This window comes from Lontra canadensis, unplaced genomic scaffold (genome assembly GCF_010015895.1).
Source record: "Lontra canadensis isolate GAN:19392208 unplaced genomic scaffold, GSC_riverotter_1.0 scaffold58, whole genome shotgun sequence".
Lineage (NCBI taxonomy): Eukaryota > Metazoa > Chordata > Mammalia > Carnivora > Mustelidae > Lontra > Lontra canadensis.
In genome coordinates this window covers 5,234,469-5,260,705 of record NW_022631052.1, presented here as the reverse complement: position 1 = coordinate 5,260,705, position 26,237 = coordinate 5,234,469, and the positions used below count along the sequence as shown (strand labels likewise).

Sequence of the window (26,237 nt, the reverse complement as noted above, 5' to 3'; positions counted from 1 at the left end):
AGCTACTATCTACCCAAGTCTTTCCCATAAGGGTGCCCCTAGAAGAGGGAGACTGGGGAGCGGTCTTGAAACTTGACCTAGGGCAAGCTAGCAGCTTCATCCCCCTGTCCCAGTATCCTCAGGCCCTGAGGAGCTGGATGCCTCAGAAACAGCAGGACCAGGTGCTTGAGTACATACGGACTAAGGGTCTGATGTCTATTAGCGTCTCATGATGTCTCAGAACCCCTCTGTCCATTTTATTCCTAATAATGAGGCTTGTTAAAAGATGACATCACACTGCAAAGGGTACCTCAAATTTGGATAATTTTACAGGAATCTGAAATTCTAACTCCCATTAGATAAACTGTTAAGTGATGACTTTAAGCTCATTTTTATGTTGATTTTTTAAAAGATTTTATTTATTTGTTTAAGAGAAAGAGACAGAGACCTCATGAGAGAGAGAGAGAGTTAACTAGTGGAGGGGAGGGGTGGAGGGAGAGGGGGAAGCAGGGTCCCCCCGGAGCAGGGAGTCCCAGACGGGCAGGGCTCGATCCCAGGAACCGGGGATCATGACCTGAGCCGAAGGCAGCCGCTTAACCGACTGAGCCACCCAGGCGCCCCTCTGTCTGAAATTAAAACAAAACAAAACAAAACAAAAAGCATTATGCTGAGTGAAAGAAGCCAGTCACAAAAGACCACACACTACATGATTCATTCATATAAAATGTCCAGAACAGGAAGTCTACAGAGACCGAAAAGCACTTTGGTGGCTTGTGAGGACTGGGAAACACAGAGCACAGTGAATGGTAGCTGGAGGCCCAGCATTTCTCTTGGAGGTGATGAAAATTCCCAAAATTGCCCCAAATGATAGCTGCACAGACCCGTGAAGACCCTGGAAAGCACTGAGTTTTTCACCCGAAATGCATATGTCGCCTGTGTCAAGGTTCTATCTGCAGAAATCCGTTTGGACAACACCACGCAGGGCCGTGTCGGGCTGCGCTTGCAGACAGCGGCCGAACCAGGGTTCCGAGTGATCAGAGCACCCGTAGGGTTCAGGTCTGGGGCTCCCCTGTTTGTGAAGGACAGGGAAAATGCTAAGAGGAAGGGCTTCTGGACCTCCAGGCAAACAGATGGAGTAGGTGGTGGTTATTAATCCAGAAAATGGTGACCCACAAATATTTAGAGAGATGTGTCGTTGAAGAAAAGAAAGTCTCATTCTGTATAATTCATGAAGGTCCCATGGGAATCAGTTTGGGAGCAGCATGTGGGAGAGATTCTCAAAGCTAGGGTTATTTATTTATTTATTTATTTGGATTTTATTTATTTATTTGAGAGATAGAGCATGAGGAGGGGCTGAGCAGAGGGAAAGGGAGAGACAGACTCCCTGCTGAGCAGGGAGCCCGATGCCAGGCTCCATCTTAGAACCCCGGGATCATGACCTGAGCCACCGAATCACCCCTTTTAGGGTCCTTTATAGACGTATTTATTTGTATAATTATATATAGGAGGGGCTGCAAGTGAGAACAGAGCTCCCCAACAAGACAGTATCCAAAGCCACTTAGGGACCACCTATCTGGGGTGTTAGGAAGGGACTCCTGGGGCATATGGGTGGCTCAATCAGGTAAGTGTCTGACTGTTGGTTTTGGCTCAGGTCATGATCTCAGGGTCATGGGTTCAAGCCCCAAGTTGGGCTACATGCTCAGTGTCGAATCTGTGTAAGATTCTCTGCCTCTCCCTCTGCCTCTCTTCCCTCACCCCTGCTGCTTGTGTGCACACACTTTCTCTCTCAAATAAATAAATAATAAATAAATAAATAAATAAAATCTTAAAAGAAAAAAAAACAGGAGCAGATAGGTCTTGAAATCTCACCTCCCAGATATATCTGCTACTTCCCTTTTAATTTTTGATATATCTCCCATATTTGCCTTAATAAGAGTTTACAGTTTTCATGAGGAAGAAAATATAATAAACTTGATATATTAAATATTAAAGTTGACCACTGCTGTTACGACATTGTGTGCTCTTAGATAAGTCGACTTTTATCTCCAACATCTTTTGCTAAAAGACAGTAGGTTAGGTGCTAAGAAAACTCAGATTTGGGATCTAGTCTCCATTCTCCACCAACACCTCCATCCCCATAATCGTCATCAACACCACCATCAACACCATCAGGACCACCATCACCGTCAACACCACCATCTCCACCATCTCCACCACCATCACTACCATCGCCACCATCTCCACCACCAACACCATCAACACCACCATCTCCACCACCACTACCATCACCACCATCACCACTATCTCCACCCCCTACCTCCACCCCCCACAACCATCGCCATCTTTACCATTATTAGGAGCAATTACGAAGTGTCTTTGGTCAAGACACTCTAACCTTCCAGATTCTATGCTTGCATCTTAGGCCTGTTTGCCTACCTTTCACCAAACATATCCTTGACCCTGTGAAGAATTTGAATAGCTTTTCCTTATGCCACGCTTACCAGGGTCCCAGCGGACTTATGGGCATTCAACTCTAGGTATCAGCCGCTGAATAGCCACTCAGTTTTACATTCATATTAAAAGTCTCTGTAGGCTCTCACTTGGGAACTTCTCTGTTGTGACTTTTTACTATCAAGTTCTGAGTCTCTAAGACCAGTTTTCTTGGAAGACTGGTCCACACAAATGCATCCAAGAAAGAGTGGGAGAGAAGCCAGCACCACAAGAATGACTTCCTCAGTCCAGTGGTTGTGAGGCCCAGTCTTCTGAGCAAAGTTCCCCCCCAAGAATCTGGGCAGTCTTTGATTTTTCCAGACTCCGTCCTTGACCTGTTGCCTCATAGGAGAGCGTGTTTCTGAGAGACACCATCAAGACATTCCATTGGGCTATGCTACATCCAAATCTCTCGGGCGATGCCTTTGAACCCCGCCGACAAACCACAAACTTAGGAACCGACGTTTGACACAACACTCAGCGGATTCAAAACACCGGGCGCGGGGAGAAGGGGAGGGTGTGGGCGAAGGCTCTTTGATTCGATGTGCTTCTTTCTCTCTGCGCTCTGACAGGGTCTCAGACACTGCCTGGCAACCCCCGGGTTCACGTGCTCGCTTTCTAAAGGGGGTCTCCGGGCAAGATCTCGCCCAGAAGTCTCCAACCAGGCGCAACAGGAGAGCTTGGTTGCTGGTTTGAAAACACCAAGCATTTCACTGGATAAACATTTAAGCAAGAAGAGGAAGGCGCGGAGGAGCAAGGTCTCCTGAGAGAGGGATGGGAAGAAAATCAGAGTATTAGCAGTCACAGCATCTCATGCTCCAAAGAGGCAGGCTTATCTCTGCACAGACCTTCCTTTGCAGGGGATGACGGTCTAACCTCCGTGCCACAGTTTTAATCCCTCCAAACTGGTTTTAGCTTTTGCCAAGATGGATGTCGGGTCCGAATTAAAACCAGAGTCACTTATCATTGCCAAGGCATGTGCTTTTCCTTCCACGATGGAAAGCTGGGGAGATAGGTGCCTCCTGCTCGGAACGTGCCCCTTCCAAAGTTATTAGAACACGGTGGCTTGCTTACAGCCAAAGACAGTCACCCCCAGATGGGCAGAAGCCCCGTGGGGATAAAGGAGGAGACCCTGAAGAAAGAAGACATAGGGCTTGCAGCCAAGGGGGAGAGGAAGGAGCCGGTCTCTGGACGTGTGTGTGTGGTGCGGTTCCATTTGCTAAGAAAAGAGGCTCTTAAAAGGTTGGGTACCCCCGTTTCCCGAATCTCGGCTCGGACTCCTTTATTTGTACCTCCTCCTTAGGCCTAATTTGAGGGAAAAGATGAGATTTCCAGGCACGTTTTCAGTTAAGAAATAAAGCTCGAAAGAAATCCTGACTTTTGCAATGATGCAGATGGACCCTGAGGGCGTTGTGCTGAGGAAAAGAAGGCAGTCGGGAGAAGGCAGACACTGTGTGATCTCAAACCAAACTCACAGATACAGGGAACAGACTTGTGGGGGCCAGAGGAAGGGGTAGGGCTGGACAAAATGGGTGAAGGAGGCCAAAAGGTACAAAACCCAGTTATAAGAAAAATAAGTCCCAGGGGTGCCTGGGTGGCTCAGTGGGTTAAAGCCTCTGCCTTCAGCTCAGGTCCCAGGTTCCTGGGATCAAGCCCCGCATCGGCCTCTCTGCTTGGCAGGGAGCCTGCTTCCTCCTCTCTCTCTGCCTGCTTCTCTGCCTACTTGTGATCTCTGTCTGTCAAATAAATAAATAAAATCTTTAAAAAAAAAAAAAAAGAAAAGAAAAGTAAAAGAAGTCCCAGAGATACAATGTACAGCATCGTGACTACAGTTACCAAGGCTGGATTGTATCTTTGAAAGTTGTTGAGAGAGTACATGAAAACCGTTCTCACGGCAAGAAAAATATTGTAACTATGTGAGCGTGTTTACTAAATGTACTGTGGTGATTGTTTTGCATCATACCCAATGATGGAATCATTATGTTGTACATCTAAAACTAACCCGATGTTATGTGTCACTCATAGCACCATTTAAAAAGTAAATACAGGGCACCCGGGTGGCTCAGTTGGTTAAGCGACTGCCTTCAGCTCAGGTCAAGATCCTGGAGTCCCAGGATGGAGTCCCTCATCAGGCTCTCTGCTAAGCAGAGAGACTGTTTCTCTTTCTGACCCTCCCCCTCTCATTCTCTCTCTCTCAAATAAATAAATAAGATCTTTTTAAAAATAATAAATAAATATATTATACACTGGAAAAAGAAAGAATTTTTTTTTAAAGACTCAGAAAGCCACTGAAAGCCAATGTCTAGTGTCTCCCTCTCCCCTCTCCTCGCTGAGGAGACAAATTCTCTTGAAGCTCCCTCCCTGAATCTACAAAATGGTTGATAGGGAAACAGACTCTGCCCAGAGGGAGCCTGCTCTGGTTGGGGGAAGGGGATGAAGGTTGGTGTGTGTTTCTGTCCTCCTGGGTAGAGCAAGGTGTGTCTTTTGGCAGGACACACAAGACCGGGCTCCTACCAAAGGTGATCAGCAAGCCCATGTTTGGGGGACTTGGAAAAGCCCCCGGTCTCTCTAAGCCACCACCATGCCCCATGCATCTCTCCACTCCTATTAGCCCGGGCATCTGTAGCTGCTTTTGGGGTCTGAGACCAAGAGTATCATCCAAGGGGCTGACTGATAAACGCCGGCTGCTGCTTTCCATTTATTATTAAGAACTACGGACTGCACCAGGGATAGGGTCTAGGATAGGTGGCTGCCTATTAGACTGTCCATGTGGCTGCATTTCTTCAACATGCAGGAAATAAAAGCCAATCGTATCTCCTCCCAGGCCAGCTGAAGCAGAGAGAGGAAGCAGATGAGTGGCAAGGCACTTAGGGATGAATCCGATTTCTCAAAAGTGGAAAAATAATTACATACATTAAAACACAGACGCCAAGACCCCATGATTATTTTGAGATGTCTGACTTTTTCCCCTTACGCCCACTGACCTTCTCCCATGGTTAAAACTACCAGCTGTTTTACAGAACCTTAAAGTTCTCAGAGTGGGGGGGATGGAGGACCCTTCCCAGCAGCAATGCTCCAAGCTCAGGGCCCTGAGCCTTTGTATTTCTGGGAGAGAAGACCCAGCAGCACGGAAGCCTACCCTCATCCCTACAGCGCGGACACCGGCCGGAAATGTGTGTTGTTAGTGCCCTCTAGTGGCCAAAGCGTGGCTGAACGTAAAAAGAGATTTTTCACCCTGAGCTGGGCGTTGAGTGCTTTTGAAAAGCTATTTTGCAACTTGTCTGTTGCCTTGCTGCTGGATTGGGAACAGCTTTTGATTCCAGGAAGCTGGTTCTTTCTTTGTTACCCTGTCTTGAACCCTTGTGAGTTTGAAACTGGCTAACTGTAATTATTCTCAAGAAAACGTCCAGCCTCCCGAGTGAGCCTTCCTTCGCTTGCGTGATTTCTTCTTGACTGCCTGCCTAGTCCCCCAGCTCGGCATCGTCATATTTCTAAATGTCTTTTGTCGCCCAGTGTCTTGAGCCAAAATCATTTTTCTTCTTTGTATTAATCGCCTTGCAAAGGTGTTCAAAATCAAGCAATTCCTTTTGACCTGGAAATCCCACTTCTAAAATTTTTGCTAAGTAATCACCATGGATCCAAGCAAGACTGGGGATAAGCTACTTGTCAAAGGATTCTTCATAATAAAGAGGAAAAAAGCCCTTGCAAACTCCCTGAGTGCCCAGCAATGTAAAATTTGATTAATTATAGTTCAACTGATGAAGTGAGATGTTGTAATTAAGAATGACAGGTTCTCAATGATGCTGGAGAAGATCCATTTGGCTAACTGATGGGGACACTGAGGTCCAGAGGAGGTGACTTTCCTGGTGTCACACACAAAACCTGGGTGATGTTCCCTTTGTGATAAGCCATTGAACTCTACTTTTTCTGAATGTATGTATATTGTATAATTTTTAAAAAGTGATCAGAAAACAATAGCTATCTTAATCCCTAATTTAACATACTTTTTTTCTGATGCTATTCGGCCCTTAGGAAGAAAGAAAGATGTGCCAAAGAGGGAAAAGTAGAATTGTGGCCTCTGGTAACTAGTTTCTAAATTGCGTTTAGAACTTTGCTTCGAATGAGCCAGATTTTCCTGCAAATGGCTCTGTGGTGAATTGGAGGACGATGGAAAATGCCACTCAGACGAAGCTCACAACTTATTTGAGGCGTGAAAAAAACAATGTCCTTAACATTCTTGGCTCCCCAGAGATTGGAGATGATCCGCGGATCTCACGAATTCATATTTCCTTATTGCCATAACAACCGTGAACCCCCCAGATCGGTTGCTGTTATGTCAAAAGCCCACAGAGTGGAGGGAAACAATTTGCCCTGAATGTCCCAGGTAACTTACAGCTCTGCTCTATATTTCCTTGTCAGAAGCAGAGAAGTGATGAGTGATTTTTTTAAAGATTTTATTTATTTGACAGACAGAGATCACAAGGAGGCAGAGAGGCAGGCAGAGAGAGAGGGGGAAGCATGCTCCCTGCTGAGGAGAGAGCTAGATGTGGGGCTCGATCCCAGGACTCTGAGATCATGACCTGAGCCAAAGGCAGAGGTTTTAACCCACTGAGCCACCCAGGTGCCCCTCAATGAGTGATTTTTGAGTTACATGTAATAAGGATTTATTTTTTTTGAAGATTTTATTTGTTTATTAGAGAGAGAGAGAAAGAGAGAATGAGCAGGCAGAAGGGGGCAGAGGGAGAGGGAGACGCAGGCTCCCCGCTGAGCAGGGAGCCCCACTTGGGCTTCATCCCAGGACCCTGGAATCATGACCTGAGCTGAAGGCAGATGCTTAACCGACTGAGCCACCCAGGAGCCCCAATGAGGACTTATTTCGTGTCTGTCATCCTGACACAAGGGTGAGACACAACTCTGGCCTGGACCTCAAGATGCCCTCTGTCCGGCCAGGAGGAAGGTTTACATCCATGAAAAAAAAGAGAGACCCTATAAGGCAAGCAAATGCTGAGCCCCCAGTGTATGTGTTGTAGGGCTTCTGGAACAAAATCAAGTTAAGAAACTGAGTCAGACTAATAAGGATGTGTGTCTGGAAGGACAAGTGACTCTAGCTCAGTGCCCCTATTTATATAAGGGGTGGGGGTGGAATTTCAGTGCATGCTGCTGTAAGGATGAAATAAAATGCACATTGCTAGAATATTAAATGCTCAACTTGTCAGTCAAACACTAATTATTATAATTATTATTAGCAAATATCCCTGATCCTGGGCACCTGGAGGGCCCGAGTGGAAACGTTCCATCTTTGCATCAGGCCCGTGTGGAGGTTCTAACTTTAGCAAACAATTTCTCAAGCTGAGAAATAACCACGATGCCTGAGAAAGCACCATTACTATATTTTTTGCCAGTTTCTCTCAGTAGATGGTGCCCTTGAGACCCTCATCCTCTGGGATTTTTTTTTTTTTTTTTTTTTTTTTTAAATCCCAGGGGGAAAAGAACCAGGTTTTGTGTCAGGCACAAGTGCAGAGGACAAGGTTAATCGATCTGGCCAAGTCCTTAAAGCCTTATTTTCCAAACGTTGTCACCACACCATATATTGCTTAAGAAATGTGGCCATAAATAAATGAATCAGAGGCAGAGAGCCCTGTTTTGGCAAATGACCGTTGGGCCCCTCTGGGGATCCCAGGGCAACTGAGTCGGCGGCCGCCTTCCGCACTTCCCTCTGGAGGGTCGTGTGACCTTGAGAAAGACACACAGGCTTTGAATCCCAGCTCTGACTCGAGCTCATTGTGTGACCTCGGCTGGTTACTAGCCCATGTTGTCTACTTCCTTCTCTGCAAAAGGGGGAGATTGCCCGAGTGAGGCTCGGACCCTGAGATGGCAAATATTAAAGCTAATGTCTGTTAAATACTTCTGCTGTTCTAAGCAGAAGTAACTGGGCTCCCCCATTTAATCTTACACAACCTACGAGGTAGCTATCATCAGTGCTCCCAGTTCATAGATGTGGAGACTGAGACACTGTGCCATCAAGCTACCTGCCCAGGGTCACACCTCTAAGCAAGCAACAGAGCCAACCTTTGACCCAGGCAGTGTGGCCCCACAGTGCACGCCCCTAGCTACTGTACTGTCCCACCTCCCCGTCTGTGAGATCCCGCCATTCACGGCTCTATCCCCAGGCTAGATGGAGTGGATCAACAAGAAGGTTAAATAAACTTAACTCAAGTCCATCACATGAGACTGACCATGAGAATATTAAGTTTTCATCTCCATGGCAGGATCTTAAAGAATGTTGGGGCTGGCTGAGTCATTAAGAATCACTTAATTTAGCTATCTCCCTAATTTTCAAATGGGGAACTTGACACCCTGTAGGTGCTTGAAAACACAGTTATAAGTTATTTAAGACTTCTCTTGCACAGAAATGGGGTGTATAGTCCCCTTGAATCTGGGCTGACTTTAGGGATTTGCTTAAAACCAATAGAATTTGGTGAGAATGAGGCAGTGTGGTCTTTCGAGTCTGGGTTAGAAGTTGAAGCATCTCCCACCTTATTTGTTGTCATATTCTTACCTGGATTCTGAACCTCCATAAAAGCTCAATTTCCCTGACACTTTCATGCTGGTCAAATGACGTGCAGACACACTGATTGCATCCGGGCAGTGACACTGGCCACCCCTGCAAGAGAGCCATTTTGGGTGCCCAAGCCCGTCTTGCTGCCATGTGCCTATAGCTTCAACCACTGTCTGTTTGCAACCACGTAAGAGACCCCAAGCAAGAACTGCCCAAGGGAGCCCTTCTGGAATTCCTGACCCACAAGATTGAGAGCAAAATAAAATATTGTTTTAAGCCACTAAGCATTGCTACTTTGTCACCCACACACACACTGGTAGGAACTAGAACATACCCAGAGAGGGAAGCAACTGGCCAAGACAGCCATGGGCAGTGGCAAGTCCAGAGCTCAAATCCAGCTTTCCTGTCCCTACCCTGAGACCATCCCCCGCCCCCGCCTATTTCTCAAGCTCTCTGGGGAGGCTTTCCCAGGGACTAGTCTCGCCAGCATGGGAGGTGTCACACTTTCTAACAAACCCGTGTGCCCAATGCCAGGAAACATGGAAGAAGAGTCACATGCCAGGGAGAAGAGACAAGTCTCCCAGTACATTCTTTAAGACCAAGCCTGTACGTGGCTAAATAAAGGATGTTTTTAACATCCTGGTCTCAGCCGTGGGCGTACCATCTCTACCATCTTTCAAAACTATGGCCCAGCTCTGCCCATCTTCCGGTCATTTACCCATTTCCGTCCATTCCTTAAAATATGATGAAATGTTGCTACATGAAAAAGCATATCTATAATATAATAGAAATCACTGAGAGCACGATAACAAAATGACCACCTGTGAACTGACCATCCGGCTTAATAGAATGTTAGTATTGTTGAAGAGGGAACCTTGTTTATAACCACATAGCTTCTGTGTCCTCTCCAAGTCCCACAGGTCGGCAGAACCCTTCCTACGCCACAATACAGAAGGAGTTAGACAGATGGGGACACCCCAGCTGCCACGTACTGACCTCAGGAGCTGGGGTGAGTCGCTTAGCCTCTCTAGGTCTGTGAGATGCAGAAACTTCTACCCCAAGATGAATTTATGCAATGAAACAGACCAACATGTCAAAGAACTTCTGAAAATACGAGAGCACTTTGCTTTTACAATCTCCTGTACACCCGAAGACAAGGATGATAGCTATAAGCGTGTTTTAAAATGCAATTTCCTTATGTGTCCACACATATATATATAATTTTATATAAATGTATAGACATACATGTTCTGTGTGTGTGTGTGTGTGTGTGTGTGAGTGTGTGTGTGCATGTCTTGTTTTCTTTTCCTTTCTCACCGGGAAATCTGACAGACCTGTGTCCCACATCATTACCGAGTGATCTTGAACAAGTTACTCAACTTGAGCCTTATTTTCTCACCTGTATGATGGGGATGAAGCTGCCCATTTGAAATCATGCATTGAAATCCACCTTGATAATGGCCTCGCTAGTAACTTAATAAGGGGATTAGATAAGGTAATACATGCAGTTTGCTAAGCAAGGTGTCTGGTGTGTAGTAAGAGTTCACTAAATGGTTCTTGTAAAAAAGAGTGCTACTACCAATAAGATAGACAATATTTTGGTCAGTGACTATTGATCAGGTGTGTTGTGAATGTTTTACCTCTGTTGACTCACTTAACATTCCCAATAACTCTGTGAGATGGGTCGGATGAGTACCTCCATTTAACAGGTTAGGAAACAGGCTCAGAGAGGTTAAGATACCTACTTCGGGTCACACAGCCAAGAAGAGGCAGCGGTGATGCGAAGTTCCTAGGCCAGTGTCTGGCACCTCGGTGCTCATTCACAGCCAGCCCCCTTCCCCTTTGATGAATTTGTTCAAACTTCCGGGGCCCCTGCATGCCTGGAGGTGGGCTTTGGGTTTGCCTTTGAATGCCAGCTCCTAGCCGGGTGGCTTTTGGCGAGTTACCCCACCTCTCTGTGTCTGAAAAATGCCCAGTACAGGGAGCCTGGGTGGCTCAGTGGGTTATGCCTCTGCCTTATGCTCAGGTCATGGTCTCAGGGTCCTGGGATCAGCCCCGCATCAAGCTTTCTGCTCAGCAGGGAGCCTGCTTCCCCCTCTCTCTCTGCCTGCCTCTCTGTCTACTTGTGATCTCTCTCTGTGTCAGATAAATAAATAAAATTTAAAAAAAAATGCCCAGTATACTACTGCCTCCTCCCCCCACCGCCCTTCCCCCAGGAGTGGTAAAGAGTCGTGGATGAGTGGGACTCACTCAGCACAGTGTCTGGCATCGGAAGTTCTCAAACCTGTAAATGATAATGGGGTCAAAGACAATAATGATGGTGGTGGTGGTGATACCCTTATGCCTCTTGGCTTCCAGGCAGGTGGACATGTTTCTACGCCAGCCGTCAGGCTGTTCCAGTAGCTTGTTCCAGAAACTAAAGTTCTTTGAAGCAAAACCATTTATTTCAGTTCCACTTTTGCCCACAGAGTCTGAAGACGCTCATGGTCAGCCTTCACATGGCCTGTTTCGTCTGTCCTGAGAAGCTGGGCGGTTCCCGGGCCGGAAGGGCTAGAGATGGGGGTGAGAACTGTGAGGATAGAAACACACACACACACACACACACACACACACACACACACACACACACAGGCCTACACATGCGCACGTGTGTCCACATGCGTGCCGTGCTGTCAGCGTTCTCTGGAGTACGGTCTGCTTAAAAGATGTCTCACTCACAGGCACCTGTGTGGCTCAGTTGGTTGGGCGACTGCCTTCGGCTCAGGTCATTATCCTGGAGTCCCAGGATCGAGTCCCACATCGAGTTCTCTGCTCGGCGGGGAGTCTGCTTCTCCCGCTGACCTCTCTCCTCTCGTGCTTTCTCTTCCTCTAATAAGGAAATAAATAAAACCTTAAAAAAAAAAAAGATGTTTCACCGAGGCTGTGAATCAACCAATCTCCAGTTGGAAAGTACTGGAAAGATAAATACCTCTCCCTGGGCAGGGGCGGGGGAGGGTAGATAAAAATAAAAAGCATTTAAAACAAACAAAAAAAAGATATTTTACTTCTTAGATCAATGGTTTTTTCATTTAATATACCTCATTAGAAGGTTAGAAAGACATCAACATTGGAGTGTTTTTCTTGCCTTTGAAAAATATATCCTTATGTTTATTTTCCGTTTAAAAATTAATATGTGCTCATTGTGATGAGTTAAAACATACAGAAATGCATTATGGAGAAAAAAGCATAAGAATTTTAAAATCCCCTATCTTCTCCTACCCACTGCCCCCAAACCACTGCAGCTGGCATTTTGTGGAATGTTCTAGAAGAGAGGTGAGACAGTCGTAGACAGAGGGTGGGTGAGGATTTAGACAAGATAAACACTGAGGGGATAGAATGTTGAGACAGAGTATTAAGTACTCTTCTGTACAATCTAAATAAAGATGGAAGAGAAAGAATATTACAGTTACACTGGAGAAAAAAGACTGAGAGCCCGATGCGGGGCTCAATCCCAGGACCCTGAGATCCCACCCCCACATCAGGGTCCCTGCTCAGCAGGGCATCTGCTTCTCCGCCTCCCACTCTCCCTGCTTGTGTTCCCTCTCTCGTTGTCTCTCTGTTAAATGAATAAATTAAATCTTTTTTCTAAAATGTCCATCTTTAGCATAAAGGGTTCGATGATCCTTTTGATAAACTTTCTATTTTGGAGTAATTTGAAAAACGCAGAAGAGTTGCCAAGTCAGGGTAGCATTCTGGTATACCGTTTACCTGGCTTGTCCTCATAGTAGCCCCGTACATCACCGTGGGACATTTGTTGAAAGTGAGGAACGGGTATTAGTACAATTCTGGTAAGCACACCATGGGCTTGATTCAGATTCCCCCAGTTGTTCCCTTAATGCCCTTTTACTGTCCTAAAATCCAATCCAGGATAAGATACGGTATTTATGGAGTCCGTGAACATTTTGACATCTCTTGGTAGCACTTATAGGCTCTCTGCTGTACCCAGCATCTGACATATCTTCTAATTCCCATTCCACGGATGAAGGTGAGACAGGAAGGCGTTGTCTTTAATGGTAAAGGACAGGAAACAGCATAATTGTTCCACAAGGGATGATTTGAATTCTAAATATGCTGTGTTACATGGTCACCTAAAATGATGCTGAGAAAGCATATTCATTGACAAGGCAAGAATTAATATATCATTGGAGAGGTAACAGAAATTACAAGACAGTATTACAGCACGATTTCACTATTTTTTTTTTTTTAGAAACATGCATTAAGAAAAGTGGGGTAGGCTCTGGAAAACAGTATGGAGTTTCCTCAAAGAGCTGAAAATAGAGCTGCCTTATGACACCGGATTATACTACTGGGTATTTACCCTGACGATACAAACGTAGTGATCTGAAGGGGCATGTGCATCCCAGTGTTTATAGCAGTGATGTCCACAAGAGCCAAACTATGGAAAGAGCCCAGATGTCCAACAACAGATGAATGGATAAAGAAGATGTGGTGTACACACACACACACAGGAATACTACTCAGCCATCAAATATATAAAATGTTGCCATTTGCAACAACAAGGGTGGAACTAGAGGGTATTATGCTGAGTGAAGTAAATCAGTCAGAGAAAGAGAATTATCATATGATTCCCCTCCCATGTGGAATTTAAGAAACAAAACAGAGGAACATAGGGGAAAGGAGAGAAAAATAAAACAAGACAAAACCAGAGAGGGAGATAAGCCATAAGAGACTCTTTGTTTTTTTGTTTTTTTGTTTTTTTTTTTACAGAGAGAGAGAGCTCACAAGTAGACAGAGAGGCAGGCAGAGGGAGTGCGGGGGAGGAAGCAGGGGCTCAAACCCAGGACCCTGAGACCATGACCCCAGCCGAAGGCAGAGGCTTAAGCCACTGAGCCACCCAGGTGCCCCGAAAACCATTCTTTTAAGAAGCTCTGGACTAGGGGCGCCTGGGTGGCTCAGTGGGTTAAAGCCTCTGCCTTTGTCTCAGGTCATGATCCCCGCCCTGGGATCCCCTGGGATCGAGCCCTGCATCAGGGCTCAGTGGGGAGCTTTCTCCCCCTCCATCTCTCTCTCTCTGCTTCCCTCTCTGCCTGCTTGTGATCTCTGTCTGTCAAATAAATTTTTTAAAAACTTAAAAAAAAAAAAAAGAAGCAGCAGCTTTGGACTATTTGACAATGGCTTTCAAATTCGCCTTCCTGGACATTCCAAGGAAGGGAAAGGGGGAAGTAAGGGATGGAGAGTGTAAGCCAGACCCAGAGGCAGAGCTGGAAGGCACGGAGGAAGGGGGCGGAGTCTAGGCAACACGTAAGGAGGGACTGGGGAGCAAAATTCCTGCCTTGGGGAGAAATATCCATCTCCCCCCACCCCCAGTGCTCCATTTAAACCATAATTCATGCCCCAACAAGCAACGGTTCCAAGAAATGTGTGGGAAGGTGTAACAAAGTGCATATTAATTAACTTGGCTTTTGAGACACCTTCCCCTTTCCCTGTGTATCATCTGTCTGAGCGTTTGCACAATTCCGGGCTGAACTGTCTGTGCACAGAGCCTTCTTAGACGCTAAGGACAGTAACTTCGCAGGACCCCCGGAACATCCATGCTCCTGGGGCTTTCTTTTCATTATTTATAATTTGCTCAATAATTCTCTCAAGTGATTAACCCCAAACCCTGGCCTTTGTCTATGGAAAGAAAATGTCTATTTTCCTATCTGAAATTAAAAGCAGCCTTTCTTTTCCACCTGGCTAGGGAGGCAAGACACAGAGGGCATCTCTGTCTCTAATGAGTCAGCTTTGCTTTAAGGAACAGGACATGGGGACTTGAGAGAAAAGAAAACCAGGCAATAGAAATAAAAAAGAAGGAAAATCAAAGTCACCCTTCACCTTACAGATAACCAAGGACGGTTTTCCTCATATGTCTGAAACATGCAGACCTCCCGAGCTCTTCCTCAGGAATAAATTCTCTCTCCTTCTCGCTCTCTTTTCTCTCCAGAGATCGGATAAAATTATGACTGTAAGAATCAGGGGTTGGGGCGCCTGGGTGGCTCAGTGGGTTAAAGCCTCTGCCTTCGGCTCAGGTCATGATCCCACCCACGGTCCTGGGATCGAGTCCCGCATCAGGCTCTCTGCTCAGCAGGGAGCCTGCTTCCTCCTCTCCCTCTCTGCCTGCCTCTCTGCCTACTGTGATCTCTGTCTGTCAACTAAATAAATAAAATCTTTAAAAAAAAAGAATCAGGGGTTTGCCTCATCATGAAATGAAAACAACCATATGAATTATGAATTTCAATATACAGATTATACGTATCTATGTTTCAACCTCGGTCTTCAAACATTCCAGCTTCATTCTCACCTTTGTGAATGGTTGTCAAAAGAGTCTCTTGAAGCCGAGGAAACCTTGGCTTAAATGAAATTTCTCAAATGAGACCAGCATATGCAGTAGTCAAAGCAAGAGCTTCTGGAATGCCACTCAGGGATAAGGAACAAATCCTCACTCTACAGAACCCGGAGAGAGCACAACGGAACTCTGCGGAGTGAAAAAAGCCCGCCTCAGAAGGTTCTGGATTGCATGAGTCCATTGACATCATGTTCCTGAAATGACAAAATCATAGAGTTGGAGAAGAGATCAGTGTTGCTAGGGGTTAGGGTACTGTCATTGTGCAAGATAGGGCCACTGGGGGAAACTGAGTAGAGGGATACTGTGTTCTTTCTTGCAACGGTAGGTGAATATAAAATCATCTTTAAACCTTTTGGAAAATGGAGCTGTTTTAGGGTCTGGAGAGAGATGACTTCTTCCCCACTCCTGTTCCTTCTGGAGCAAGCACTGCAGAGCCCAGTGGGGACCCCGCAGTCATGCCCAGAGATGGCCACCAAGGATGAACTCAAGCCCAGAGACCGTGATGACTCACTCAGGATGAACAGTGAGTGGGTAGCAGCCTCATCTCACACCTCCAGATGGTTGGCCTGAGCCCTTTTCCCCTAAATCCCAATGATTTGGTTCTTGCTGAGCATTTGCATAAAGACCGACTTTGCTAACTGCAGGGGAGGAATTTAAAATAATTCATGCTGTTGGCTAACAGTGTCTCGTAAAACCCACCAAGGAAGATAATCCTTTCTTGATATTTCACAGGTGAAGAAACTGGAACATAGAGGGTTGAAGTAATCTGCTCATGGGGATAATTAGCCAATGGTGCCACAGAGCCTGGAACCCATATGGACTGGCCCAGGAGGACCCCTCATGTGGGACTGAGCCCACAGTACTCACACAGGCTCCGTGGGTCTGTGCGTGCAACTGTGGGCACATATGTGTCTTACAGAAGAGAAGCCGGCTTGTTTGCTCAGATCTCAGTAGAAACAAGATTTGGGTTTAAAACTCAGCAGCTCTGCCAGCACCATGCGCCTCTCCTCTCCCCTCCCCTGGAGGCATTCAGTGTGCTCAGGAATCTCCCCTTTTACCACTGGGGAACCCCAAAGTGACAGCACCTTGGCAGCCCCGCCTGAGGTCTCCAGTGACTGTAGCCCAGCTGGGCTTGACACGAAGGGAGGGGAAGTCCCAAAGTCGGGTAGCTCAGCCTTCCAGGGCTGGCCTCAGGCCAACGACGCAAGGACCATGTTCGCAGTCCCGTCCTCGTCTCCCACCCCGGCTACTGCCTTCAAGAGATGCTTCATTAGTTTCCTGTCTCAGCCTTTTTTTAAAATTATCCATCAAAATTGCTGTATTTGCATTGCCTCTTCCTGCCCTTGGAATCTGTACTTAGCTGTCTCCTCTGAATAGACCCAGGTTTCCCCATCAGAATCAACGATTTCTCAGTGACGTCATCTGTGGGTACCGAAGGACTCCCTCCCGCTTTCAGTGTGGTGACTTTCTGAGGACTCTAAGAAGACCCCGCACTTGTGCTTGTCTCCCAAAAGTCTTCCTTGAGTTAGCAGCACTGAGGTTGGGAGAAATAGAGCAGGCAACCTGCTTATCCATACTTGCCATTTTTTCCCTTTTTTACAAAAATTGTAGTGTAGATTTTGCAGCCCGGTTGTTTCGCTGAATCAATTGTGGACATTTTTTTTTTTCAGCATCGTTTGGATGGCTACCGTACTGATTTGAAGAGGGTCCTCCAAAAATTCATGTCCAACCCCGAACCTGAAGGTGCCCTTCATTGGAAATAGGATCTCCGCAGCTGGAAGCAAGTTGCTTTGGGGTTAGATTAGAATCAGCATGGAGCCTAAGTCCAATGACTGGGGTTCTTCTAAGAAGGAACTTTGGACACAGAGGCTCAGAGACATTGAGGGGAGAAGGTCATGCGAAGACAAAGGAAGATCTGAGTAACATGCCTGGATGGCTTTCCTGGAGAGAGATTACTAAGAGTGTATGTGTGACTTTAGTTAAGTGAAGGTGTTAATCTACTACGATTGCATATCAGATTAAATACACACTTTTCCTCTGCCAGATTTCTTCATAATTCTTCTAGGTTGCAGAGCAGCTCAGAGGAAGAGATTAAGAGTGCCTTCACGCAAGAATGGAAGTGGAGATTGCCACATCGAGTCATGTCATCAGACACGTGATTGAAGGCTGGACTCGTATGGTCACAGTTGCCTTGCAAATGTCTGAACAGATTCAGGCAAATGTCAAAACCTGCCACAGCGCCCAGTGCACATGGGAGAAGGGGGTCAACATCGCCGGCCATCAGGGAAATGCAAAAGGAGATATCATCCCACACTTGTTGGAATGACTATTACCAAAAAGACAAGAGACATCGAGTGTTGGGGAGGGCAACACCTGTGACGGGTGAAGGCGAGGGACGGTAGGGACGGTATCGTGCGGGGAAAGTTTCAGTGGTTATGCAGAGCAGGCAGCTGTGAAAAGAAAGGTAGGAGGAAGCAGAGGTGGGGGGAAGCCTCAGGCCCCAGCAATGCAGATCCAAAGGGGTCTTGCCCAACCCAGTAGGGAGCTCCCGAGCAAAGAACTCTGGCTGGAGAGTCCCTCTCTGGGAGGCAGGGGCTGTGCCCTAGCATGCCGGACACGCTCCTTTGCTGGTTGGGGGCTCCCTGGGACGAGTGTGTCCTCAGCCCAGAAGCTCCCAGAGACCCCACAGGTGTTGCAGGTGGAGGCTGCCAGTTGACTGTTCTTCTCACAGCCAAGCAGCTAGCTCTTTCCTGAAGGGTCATGAATCCTGTGGTTGCCCCATGTTACTTGGGTGTTTAGCCTGGACCAGGCACCGCTCAGGGCACTTTGGATCTTGGATCTCTGCCAGCTCGTCTAATTCTCATGACAATCCTACAAAGCAGTTAGGAAACAGAGGCACAGTGACACGGATTTGTCAACTGTCTTGCTCAAGTGGGGAGCACCCGTAAGAGGTCCCAAAGGAGATCCGATGGCCCCATCTGAGCTCTCCTCTCCGTACGACACTGTTTCGTGGTCTGTGGATGGTTAGACATGGAGACGGTCTGAAGACTGAGCCATCCAGCCCTGACGGTGGCGTATCTCAGGGTAGAGGGGAGGGGACATGCCATGTGACAGATTTTGACCTAATCATTCTGTTGTGTAACAAGTCTTATTAATTTTATAATAACAAAATAAATGATAGGGGCATCTGGCTGGCCCTGTTGGTGGAGCATTGTGACTCTTGATCTTGGGGTTATGAGTTTGAGCCCCACGTTGGGTGTAGAGATTACTTTAAAAAAGTAATAAAATAAAATAAAGGATAAAGTGATTTTTGAGAAGATTTAAAAGTCACCAGCTTGGAAATTTGCCTGTGTGGGCTCTAGGCTCTGTTGGGTGAAACACACAGAGGGAAAAGGAGGGCTTGTCATTCGTTGGGAGTGCTGTGGGTTACTGGGGACCAAGACTGGTGGAAGGTGAGCTTGTAAGACTGTTATTCATTCTCTTTCTGCCACTAGGGGCCTTGAGCACGCCTGGTGCTATGGGCTGAATGGTGTCTCCCAGAATTCACAGGTTCAAGTCCTAACCCCCAGGACCTCAGCAGGTGACTAGATTTGGAGATAATATCCCTAAAGCGGGAATTAAGTGAAAATGAGGTCACTGGGGCAGGCCCTCATCTGATATGATTTGTGTCCTTATAAGAAAAACAGATTAGGACACACACACACATGTAAGAGACTGTTTTCCTTGACTTGCACACCATGACCACCTCACAGCACAGCTGACACCAGATGTGGGGGTGTTCCCCACCCTAGGCACATCTTGGTGTCCTACAATTCAATATGGACACAAAGGAAACTAACCCACTGGTTAAGGGCTCAGTCCCATGAGACTGTATTCCCTCCCCCTGCTCCAAAACAGCTTGAGATGCCAATTTTAACTAATAGACCCCCAGGTCACCAGCAACTTCTGTCCGAGTCTCCAGGTCACCAGCAACTTCTGTCCAACTTGGTTACACGTCGAAGTTTCCTATGAACCCCCTCCTGGATTCCACATTCGCTAGCACAACTCATAGACCTCTGGAAAATATTGACTTAGGCATACCAGTTTAGTATCTCATTAAAGATGTGATAAAAGACTGACTAACAGTCAGTTGAAGAAATACGTGAGATGAGATCTGGAAGGATTCTAAGCTCTGTCCCCAGGGAGATGGAATTTGCCACTTTCTCTGAACCTGAGCAGAACCAAAAGACTCTTTTGAATGAGAATCTATGAGAATAAATGGTTGCTGTTTTGCGTAGCATGAATATGCAATCAACCAGAAGAGAAATACGAGTGGCTCTTAATATACACTGAAGATTAGCATCAAGAATAATCAAAGAGGGGTGCCTGGGTGGCTCAGTGGGTTAAAACCTCTGCCTTCAGCTCGGGTCATGATCCCAGGGTCTTGGTATCAAGCCCCCATCAGGCTCTCTGCTCAGTGGCAACCCTGCTTCCTCCTCTCTCTCTGCCTGATTCTCTGCCTACTTCTGATCTCTGTGTGACAAATAAATAAATAAAATCTTTAAAAAAAAGAATAATCAAAGAAGTTTTTGGGTGCCTGGGTGACTCAGAGGTTAAGTCTCTGCCTTCAGCTCAGGTCATGATCTTGGGGTCCTGGGATCGAGCCCCACACTGGGCTCTCTGCTTGGCAGGGAGCCTGCTTCCTCCTCTCTCTCTCTCTCTCTCTCTCTGCCTGCCTCTCTGCCTACTGGTGATCTCTCTCTCTCTGTCAAATAAATAAATAAAATCTTTTAAAAAGAAAAAAAAGCATAATCAAAGAAGTTTTGATTAGGATAGCAATGAAATTTTCCCCAAGGATAAGGTGATGATACTCACTGTTTGCAAGGATATGAGGAAACAGCCGTTCCTACACACTGATAACATGATACTTGCGTTCCTGAGTTTGGGGATAGCTCATTGTGCATGATTGTAGCGATAGCTAACCAATACAACACCTGTTACAGGAAATGCCGGTCATGGTGCCATCATCTTGTAGTCCTTCAGAGATGGACACTAGACCCAAGCTTGAATAACAAATTAGAGCCCTCTCCTGGGTTTTTTTCAGCTAAGAACCAGAGAGAGCTACCATCAGCCTCTCTCTGGTGATGAGGTTACAAGGGGTGAGCACAGAAGCAGCTGGTAGACAAGTTATATATTGAAATCTGGCTAAATATAAAAACCAATGGGCAGAGAGGGATGGTAGTAATCAAATTCTTGATTTTGATGGTCCCTGAAACATACCTGCTTCTGGTCACACCTCCTGCTCAGGACTGAATAAAGCCGTCTTCTCCTCTGTTGTCTAATTGACTTCAGTAAGTCCTGATTGCCATCTCTTGTCCATCTGCCATGCAAATAGACTTCTTCCCAGGTCAGTCCCAACCATTTTCCAGACAACTGCCAGCTATGAACTTCAAGAGAGGACACACCCACTGCCTATAGGGTAATAATAGGACTGTAGTGATAATCTAGTCTATATCTTTCATTATAGAGATGAGGAAACTAAGACCCTAAAAAGTAAAGACTTTTTTGAGGTTACACAAAATAAAACAGGCACAAAAGCTGGCTCTCTTGAATTTAAAGCCTATCAAGAGGATGTTTGAAATGAATAGAGCACATACATTCCACTTGACCACCTACAAAGTCTTGAGCGAACTCACAAGTCAGAAACTTGGGTTCCCAAAGGGGAAAAACAGGGAGATTTAATATGTTGCCTTTGCAAAAGGCAAAGGTTGAAATATTTTTTCACAGCCTAATGATGTTAAAAGTATAAAGAAATGGGCACATTCAAACATCATTGTGAGTGTACACATTGAAACAAATCTCTGTTAGAAGACAACGGGCAAGCCAACAACTTACCTGCTAAATTCACACAAGGAGATGATTTGCAAGTTAAGGACAATGTTACAGGCAAAAATGTTCATTATTGCATTTTTTTCTTGTCACAGAGAAACATTCGAAACAATTTAAAAATTCAACAGAGAAAACCAAAGAAATTACTGATGGCCTACCTTCTCTTCAATGAAATACTACATGATCATTAAAATCTGCAACTATAGGGAAAAGAGAGGACAGAGACAGAGGCAGGGGGAGGGAGGAAGGAGAGAACAGAATGTTAGAATAATATAACCCTACATGTCAATAGAGATCCTCTCTTTGGGATAAACTTTCTGTTGTTAGAATTTTTTTTTTAAGATTTTATTTATTTATTTGACAGAGAGAGATCACAAGTAGGCAGAGAGGCAGGCAGAGAGAGACAGAGAAGCAGGTTCCCTCCTGAGCAGAGAGCCCAATGCGGGGCTTAATCCCAGGACCTGAGATCATGACCTGAGCCGAAGGCAGAGGCTTAACCCACTGAGCCACCCAGGTACCCCTGTTGTTAGAATTATTGTTAACTTCTTTGGTTTGCTTTTCTCTTTCAGAGTTTTCTTTATGGTTTGAATTTGTTTACCTCTGCCCCAAATCTGGGCTACAAAAGATTATTCCAATATAAGCAAACACCCGGTCCTCCTTCTGTTTGCCAAAGATCATAATCTCAGCAGAGAGATCATAAATACCTAATAAAGAAGTCAGGATATATGGTAATACCCAGCCAACTTGGCTTTCCTGAGGACCTTGGCTCTGAGAACATCAAAGCCCTTCCCACACATGAGTTCACTCATTCTTATGCCTTTTGGCTGAAACCTGGCTTGGAATTTCAGAAGCAGCCAGGGTCACACTGCTTCTTGGGAAATGCTTCCCATTTTTCTACTCTGCTTCTGTTTTCTCAATGTGTCCCTTTATGATCCAGTATAAACTCCAATTCTCTGGCTAAGGCAAAGTCAACAGTTTTTTTAGTTGTCCAGGTAACAGCATCTCTAGACCACACCAAGGTGTGGGGCTCTGATGTCAGATCATATGTAGTTCTGGTCTGTTTGTCCCGGTTGGCCGATGACTCTTGGGCTTGGAGTGCTGGGAACTCAGCAGGCAAAGAAACTCAGTTTCTGACAAAACAGGAAGACTGGTCACTTCTTTGGTGAACTATCCCACCCACCTAAGTGTCAGCTATCCCAGGCTTGGAAAGGATATACCTTCCTTGGAGCCTGGAAGATAGGGCATGACATCAACAGACATGAACTCTTCTGTCCCAAGATCTTCAGTCTCATTGAAAAGCAGACCTTAGGGGCACCTGGGTGGCTCAGTGGGTTGAGCCTCTGCCTTTGGCTCCAGTCATGATCTCAGGGTCCTGGGATCAAGCCCCACATCGGGCTCTCTGCTCAGCAGGGAACCTGCTTCACCCTCTCTCTCTCTGCCTGCCTCTCTGCATTCTTGTGATCGTTGTCTGTCAAATAAATAAATAAAAATCTTAAAAAAAAAAGAAAAGAAAACCTTAAACTAATGACTACATACTCAGGATATTGGTAAGGTTGGAACTGGGATCGAGGTGGCCAGAGAGGTCTAGAGAAGGGTAATTCAGCCACCACTTGAAGGACAGCACTCATAGCTTAACATTTCCTGGGGGTTCACCATGTGCTGATACCACGTAAAGCATTTTATGTGCCTTATTTAACTCAAATATCACACTAGCCTTTTCAGAGATATCCTTATTGATCCCCATTTTATAGATTTGGAAACCGAAGGTAAGGGAGGACATTTCTTTCTCAAGATCCCAGAGCTACAAAGTGACAGATTGAGATTGGAAAGCAAGAAACCTACTCCAGAGCCTGTATATTGTTTTTTTATTTTAGGAGAGTAACAGCTGCAAGGTAAAAAAGCTAGAAGCAAAGTCACAAACATCACGATGGGAGAGAGAAGAGGCAGCCCACTCCCCTGACCTATCCATCTACCTTCTTGTTTACCTGGATAGCAATCTCCAAAATTCTCTCTCTCTCTCTTGTTTTTTTTTTTTTTAAGATTTTAGTTATTTATTTGTCAGAGAGAGATTGAGAGGGTGAGAGTGTGAACACAAGCAGGAGGAGCAGCAGGCAGAGGGAGAGGGAGAAGCAGGCTCCCCACTGAGCAAAGAGCCTGATGCGGGACTCGATCCCAGGACCCTGCGATCATGACCCAAGCCCAAGGGAGATGCTTAATGACTGAGTCACCCAGACATCCCCAGTCTCCAAGGTTCTGTGTCATCAGATTTTCTAAGTGGTTGGGGAGCATTATTCTGGGCTAAATAGGAAATTACTCAGCATAAATTAAGCGAGCCACACGATGAGTTTGAGATTTGCCCAAATGTGGGTGGCTTTGACTATTGGGTCCCTGAGGGTAAGGCTCTTTGCCTTTTTGCTTCCTACTATATTTTCAGTGCTTATGTGCCTGGCACATAGCAGGACTCATTAAGTATTTAATGTACGAGTTTGTGAAATAAATGGGCCCAAAGCATGCGTCTTTAAAACAATCGTCTGGGGTTCCTGGGTGGTTCAGTGAGTTAAGCCTCTGCCTTTGGCTCAGGTCATGATCTCAGGGTCCTGGGATCGAGCCCTGCATTGGGCTCTCTGCTCAGCTGGCAGCCTTCTTCCCCGCCCCCCTCTGCCTGTCTCTCTGCCTACTTGTGATCTCTCTCTGTCAAATAGATTAAAAAAAAATCATCTGACATGAAAAAAAATATCTTCTTACAGAAATATCCAATCATTTCTCAAACATTTGTGCATAAGGGTGCCTGGGTGGCTCAATGGGTTAAGCCTCTGCCTTTGGCTCTGCCAGGGTCCTGGGATCGAGCCCCCGCATCGGGCTATCTGCTCAGCAAGGGAGCCTGCTTTCCCCCCTCTCTCTCTGCCTGCCTCTCTGCCTACTTGTGATCTCTGTCTGTCAAATAAATAAATAAATCTTTTAAAAAATTGTGTATAAACACAGGCTGCACACCAAACACTATAAATAACATAGAATATAGAAAATGTTAAGAATATATGAAAACTGAGAGTCTGTATTGGCTCACTGTTCTGTTTTATATGGGGTTCTCGTTTAGCTTAATATAAATTATTCCTATCGGCCCCTTCCAACAACTCCTCCAGGGGGAATGCCTAACCCCAGCCTCTTTTTCCTTCTAGTGAGAAAAAGCCACTCTGGGAGACAACTTCTCCACAGAAAGTGACGGGTCTCAGCCATGTCTGTTGGTGGCGGACATACAGTGAAGATAACTTACAGCGTTATTCAAATACTTGAGACTGTTGTATGAAGACCACCAGTCACCATTGTTCTCTTCCCCATACTTACCCCTTCCCAATCCACCCTCAGTACAACCTCATGGGATTAGCAGGAAGGCACCAGTGGGACCTCTACCACAGTGTTTGTTGCTCCATGGAAATTCAGAAATAAATAACACAGAGCCTGTCTTCTTGGGAAACTTCCAGACAAGCAGTGGACATGACAAGTCCTGCACCGAATTTGCCAGATGCCATGCAGCCAGGATCGACGTTGGCGGGGGCGGGGGTGGAGAGTGAAGGGAAGGGTACTTGGTATTTATGAGCAGTGTTTCTGGGCTCAGACAGCTTTGAGATCTTGGGTGGGAAACTCAACCTCTCTGCACCTCAGGAAAATGGGGTTATTAATAGCACATGATCCCTATGGGCCATCAGTCTGATTACGTGACCCATTATATGGGCAGATGCAAGGGACATGCTAAACACAGCGCCAGCCATTATAAGCTCCTTATCATTGGTGTTAGAAGTAGTTTTTGACAGGTGAATGGATAAAAAAGATGTGGTATATATATACAATGGAATACTATGCAGCCATCAAAAGAAATGAAATCTTGCCATTTGCAATGACGTGGATGGAACTAGAGGGTATTATGCTTAGCGAAATAAGTCAATCAGAGAAAGACAACTATCATATGATCTCCCTGATATGAAGAAGTTGAGAGGCAATGTGGGGGATTGGGGGGGTAAGAAAGGAATAAATGAAATAAGATGGGATCAGGAAGGAGACAAATCGTAAGAGACTCTTAATCTCACAAAACAAACTGTGGGTTGCCAGGGGGAGGGGGATAGAGAGAGGTTGGTAGGGTTATGAACATTGGGGAAGGTATGTGCTATGGTGAGTACTGTGATGTGTGTAAACCTGGCAATTCACAGACCTTTACCCCTCGGGCTAATAATACATTATATGTTGTTAAAAAAATTAAAAAATTCTAAAAAAAGATGTCATTTTTGAGGTTAATGTTAAAAGTTAAAAGTCAAAAAGTTAAAAAAGGAACTACCCTAGGACCCAGCAATTGCACTACTGGGTATTTATCCAAAGGATATAAAAATAGTGATCTGAAGGGGCACCTACACCCCAGTGTTTGTAGCAGCAATGTCCACAACAGCCAAGTTATGCAAAGAGCCCACATGTCCATGGACAGATGAATGGATTAAGAAGACGCATTATGTATACACAATGACTATTACTCAGCCATTAAAAATAATGAAATCTTGCCATTTGCAAGACATGGATAGAGCTAGAGTGTGTCATGTTAAGTGAAATAAGTCCGTCTGAGAAAGACAAATACCCCATGATCTCACTCCTTTGTGGAATTTAAGAAACCATATAGATGAATACAGGGAAAGGGAAGGAAAAGCAAAATAAGATAAAAACAGAGATGGAGGCAAACCATAGCGACTCTTGACTGTAGAGAATAAACTGGTGGTTGCTGGAAAGGAGGAGGATGGGGGGTGGGCTGGTTGGGGGATGGGCATTGGGATGACATGTTGTGACGGGCAGTGAGTGTTGTGCCTAGGTGACAAATCACTGAATTCTACTCCTGAAACCGATGCTGCACTATATGTTAACTAACTTGAACTTAAGTTTAAGAAAATCAACAGGGCACCTGGGTGGCTCAGTTGGTTG

The 26,237-nt window shown here is 45.7% G+C and overlaps 1 long non-coding RNA gene across 1 annotated transcript; it reads right to left on the bottom strand.

Annotated features, from left to right (window-relative positions):
- Positions 1-1,009: 1,009 nt before the first annotated feature.
- On the bottom strand, positions 1,010-26,237 carry LOC116878515. Its single transcript, XR_004384849.1, has 4 exons — positions 26,218-26,237; positions 7,834-7,838; positions 2,481-2,572; positions 1,010-1,048 (listed from the first exon to the last, which is right to left on the bottom strand). It is a non-coding gene; the product is annotated as an uncharacterized LOC116878515 (long non-coding RNA).